Consider the following 5,585-nt stretch of genomic DNA (forward strand, 5'->3'; position numbering starts at 1 on the left):
ACCACAGAAGGGCGTTCTACAACTCTGAACGTTTGGGATCGTCAGGTTACAGTACTCAAAGTGGCTGAAAGTTTATGATACAAACTAAAGTACTCGCTTTATGGTTTGTATCAGTCCGTACAATACTTACCATGGTACGCCATATAGCTGGAACATTGCTGAGAGGGGCGTAAAACTAAACCGACTCACTCACTTACGTGCTGTGGGTGCATTTTGAGCAAATATCCACCATCTAACATATCTCTGAGAGCTTCAAAGAGAGTAGATATTCTGTGATAATACAAATATACAAACGACGTTAGAGCACTGTATCATCAAATATCACCTACCGGTGGCAGGTTTGGATCTGGACAGGGTTGGAGGGATGCTCCTTACATAGTCTGCCATACACATCCTGAAGCAAATACATCCCCAAAAATCCACATAAGTCTAAAATATGTTGCAAGTCTACAAAATGAAGAAATGTCTCAGGGCTCTTTTTTATCATAATTATTGTTTTTACCATGGACTTTTCTTTCTGTAAAATGTGTTCATTTCAGAGGCTAGCTGTTAGTCTACTCCTTACACTGCCACTGTAAATAGTTAAGATGATTTCAAGACGGGGAGAGGGAATGTCTATGTTGCTACAAGAGCTTAGAGCTAAGGATTTCTGGGGTCCCGACATGCTTGCCATAAAAGGCGACTATGCTTGTCGTAAGAGGCGACTAACGGGATCGAGTGGCCAGCCTCGCTGACTTGGTTGACACATGTCATCGGTTCCCAATTGCGCAGATCGATGCCCATGTTGTTGATCACTGGATTGTCTGGTCCAGACTCGATTATTTACAGACAGCAGCCATATAGCTATAATATTGCTGAGTGCGGCGTAAAGCTAAACTCACTCACTCACTCTGGGGTCCTGAAGGAATCCTATTGTGAATCCCCAAAGTTCAGCCATAAATGGCCTACGTGAAAATATGAAGGCCAGACGTCAATGAAAACTGTTTGAAGGTGAGTTCTTTACCCGATACCCGCGGCTGCTGTCGCCATGATTGCAATCCGTGACTGTGGCTTTGATCACAACCCGTATCCCGTCAGTTGATATCCCCAAACTTCCCGCGTCTGCACAACCAGAAATGTTTGGCAATCATTATGCAGTTGAGGGTGACCTCATTTCTGCTGCAGATGACCTCGAACACCAGCATGCAGACACTTTTGTCGCCACTTGGATCCTGGCAGCCAAAGATGATGATCAAATGCATGCTGACCTCCATCAACACAGTCCATGACAGCCTGGCTCAGAATACCATCATCCAATGTTTGTCGTCGGTAATCAATCGGTTACCAGGCTCAGATCATTTAACTATTGCGTCATTGGTGAACGTTGAACGTTGGTGATCGACCAAAAAAAGTACTAGAATTTGTGCTTTATTAAGAAAGTGAAATCCCAAATATGACATATGTTGCGTTGGTGATCGATCTATCAAAGCACCAATAAAGTTACATATTAAAACACAAAGGCTACAACACAAATATAAACGAGAAACATCAAGTTATTCGATTTCCAGACACCAGGTGGATGTGGGCGTTTTTCCTCGCCGACAGCACACGTCGCCCAAGGCATTCTACAGGCATCAAACGCAAAGAAAACATTCTCTGCCATTGCAGGTCGTCCATGGGCGACGAAAAGTTCAATCTTTGGCAAGCATCTGAGTTAAAGCAGAGGCGACTTTACGAGTGACCTGAGTTTTGAGATAAACAAAGCTGGGGCAGCTCAAGCAGTACCAGACCACACAAAATTAGACGTAGTTTATGTAAGCACTAGCAGACGGAAACATAGTCTATCGTACAGACCCTGAAGCAAATATATCCATGAAAGCCCACACAAGTCTAGAAAATGGGGCAAGTCTAGATTTCCTTAGCTTCTGAAAATGAAGAAAGTCTCAAGGCTCCATTTCATTATATTATTTTATTTTTACTGGGAACATTTTTCAGTAAAATATGTTCATTTCAAAGACTAGGTCACGCGTGAAGATCGTGAGGTAGAAAAGGACTTCAACAACACATACTTGCCATAAAAGGCGACTATGTTTGTCGTAAGAGGCGACTAAGGGGATCGGGTGGTTAGGCGCAGTGACTTGGTTGACACATGTAATCGGTTCCCAATTGCTCAGATTGATCATGGATTGTCTGGTCCAGACTTGATTATTTACAGACCGCCGCCATATAGCTGGAATATTGCTGAGTAAAAATAAACTCACTCACTCACTCAAAGACTAGGTAGTCTATTCGGAAACACACATGGAAGTAAATGATAGTTGACAGAGGCTTGTGCATCGGACATATCTGGGGAGGTCAGGATGAGTATATGGGCCTCGTAGATAAACACATGTAGACGTCAACAGACGTGATTAGACATAGGTAGACGTACATGACCTTGGACAGAGGCATATAATATAGTCAGGTGAGGTGTCAGGAGGTGAGTACAGGGGTAAAGACCGACATTGATAAACGAAACGTAGACGTCAATATACATAGTTAGACGTAGCTGGACGTGAACGACATTAGACATGGGCTTACAGAGATGCAGACGAGAGTGAAGAAACGTCGTCTGGCATAAGAAGACACCTGTAAACAGGAGTAGATAGACGGAGTCTAGGCTAAAGAAGACTGATTTAAACAGGTTTGCATCGACGTTTACACAGATGAAGAGGGGAGTATACATAGCTAGACTAGTATATAGCTTGATGCAACCTGTAGAATCATCCCACCGGCTGTATCGACCAAGTAGATGTGAAGGACATACAAACCACAGGAATGCTTTGTTATGTTGACTGCCACCACGAGTACACCCATAGTATCAATTCTGTTCGAATTTGTCACTGAGAGTTACCTCCTAGCTACATCAGTGGTATATTAAAACAAGCTTCACGTGCTGGCAAACAGACACAAAAAAAACCAGTCGTCTGCTGGCTGTAACAAAGAACGAGAGAAGTTTTTTGTTTGTTTTTAGAATATGTGCGTTTTGTTAAGTGACACAAGTCAAGAGCCACACGAGGATCAACTGCACGATTAGTTTTGTTTAGTCATACAAAACCCTCAAACAGTGCAGGTATATTCAAAACGTTCAGTCCAATTTATTCGGAAAAAAATAAGTCCTTGACAATTAAACTACTTAGCGTGTTCATCTATTGGTTGGTTATAAACATGTACACTCTACTATGCTTACAGTTACACATCTTGTTTCCGCTTTAATGTTGTGACAACAAATCCTTTAAATGATGTCAAATACATTTAACTCGATAACACCACACGAAATACACTCAGATACTCAATAACATTTCCATCTCAGTTTGAGAGACTGGTTAACTTACAGCATAGGAGCGTAGCGGTTCTATCGGAGTGAGAAATACACACAGTCAATACACTCAGATACTCAATAACATTTCCATCTCAGTTTGGGAGACTGGTTAACTTACAGCATAGGAGCGTAGCGGTTCTATCGGAGTGAGAAATACACACAGTCAATACACTCAGATACTCAATAACATTTCCATCTCAGTTTGAGAGACTGGTTAACTTACAGCATAGGAGCGTAGCGGTTCTATCGGAGTGAGAAATACACACAGTCAATACACTCAGATACTCAATAACATTTCCATCTCAGTTTGAGAGACTGGTTAACTTACAGCATAGGAGCGTAGCGGTTCTATCGGAGTGAGAAATACACACAGTCAATACACTCAGATACTCAATAACGTTTCCACCTCAGTTTGGGAGACTGGTTAACTTACAGCATAGGAGCGTAGCGGTTCTATCGGAGTGAGAAATACACACAGTCAATACACTCAGATACTCAATAACATTTCCATCTCAGTTTGAGAGACTGGTTAACTTACAGCATAGGAGCGTAGCGGTTCTATCGGAGTGAGAAATACACACAGTCAATACACTCAGATACTCAATAACATTTCCATCTCAGTTTGAGAGACTGGTTAACTTACAGCATAGGAGCGTAGCGGTTCTATCGGAGTGAGAAATACACACAGTCAATACACTCAGATACTCAATAACGTTTCCACCTCAGTTTGGGAGACTGGTTAACTTACAGCATAGGAGCGTAGCGGTTCTATCGGAGTGAGAAATACACACAGTCAAATTTGGGTCGCGACCAACCGTCACTTCTGATCAAACAACAATCAGTTTGGTGGACAGGCATGGCCAAATTTGTCCAGGTCAACGAAATATAAACAACAATATTGACCAAGTGTCAATCGCTGCAACCAGAAGCTGTCTGCACTTTTCTCCGTGGGGATCACAGGTTTCACCGTCGGTGTCCTGGTTTCGGGGAAGAGATGCCATTGGCTACGATGTTGGCAGCTCGCTGGTGTACATAACACTATATCATGGGAAAAGTAGCCTTGCGCCAAGTTGTCTTGAAGTCCGCAGATGTGTAGTAATTTCATCCTTTAAAGTGGCAAGTTTAGAGAAGCAGTAAGTACAGTAAGGACGCCAGTCTGTTAGAGGAACAATGTTGTAAATTCATTCATTCATTTATTATCAAATAAACTTTTAATTACGACCTTGAAACTTTTGCAAATCTAAGGGCAGAGGGCGTCCATGTAGCTGTATAATCTACAACACAAACCTTGACATAGTCATCCAGATCCTGAAGCAAATAAAGCCAAGAATGCCATACAAGTGTAGAATATGAGTCTAGATTTCAGTGAAAAAGAAAGAAAGCCTCTGGGATTATTTTCATAATATTTTATGAATATGTTCATGAACATTTTTCAGTAATAGGTGTACATTTCAGAGTGTAGATATTAGTCTAAAATTGAAACAAATATATCCAGCCCGTGCATGTCTTGAATCGTTTGAAGTTAGGATTGAAACTCTCGTGAAAGTGGGAGAAAATGAACTATGCACAGTGATCCTCTCAGACCGTAGTCTCAACATACAGGACACTTTTAAAAGATATAGCGATTATTTAAACAGATCAACTGAAGAATTTGAAACAGTCTAAAAAAGAGGTCGTACTGAACATATGTTGCCCTTCTTAAAGATGAGTTACCTCAGAGACAAATCACCGTCTTATAACGGTCTCAAAATATGTAACGGTTCTTAAATACAGGTCACACAGGAAACACGTGGCCGTTCAAAGGACCGACCACCTTTAAAATATGTAACTTTCTGAAAGACGGGTTCCGTTATTATAACGGTGTTAAGGATGGTTTAATGTAACGATGAAACCGAATAATATACCTCGATATGACTATAACACTACAACTGCATGATTAATTCATACCAAGTAAACGTTTCCAGAAAAAAATATGGTTCCGATGAAAACAACCCCCCGATAATTATCCACTATGAAGTAAAATAACTTCATTGCAAAAACTTCAAATATGTTATTATTACAAACATGCCCAGTCACTGAACGACACCCTCAACTGGTTATCCGTCTCAGCAGCGAGTTCGAAGCTTGTCTACTCATATATCAGCTGTGTTTTTGTTATTGCGCTACTAATTTGTGCAATAAGTACGACGTTATTCCCCAGCTAAATTACCATAGCGTCCTGTGTAGCGTGGGATCTTCAATACAA

Source organism: Haliotis asinina, chromosome 2 (genome assembly GCF_037392515.1).
Source record: "Haliotis asinina isolate JCU_RB_2024 chromosome 2, JCU_Hal_asi_v2, whole genome shotgun sequence".
Classification (NCBI taxonomy): domain Eukaryota; kingdom Metazoa; phylum Mollusca; class Gastropoda; order Lepetellida; family Haliotidae; genus Haliotis; species Haliotis asinina.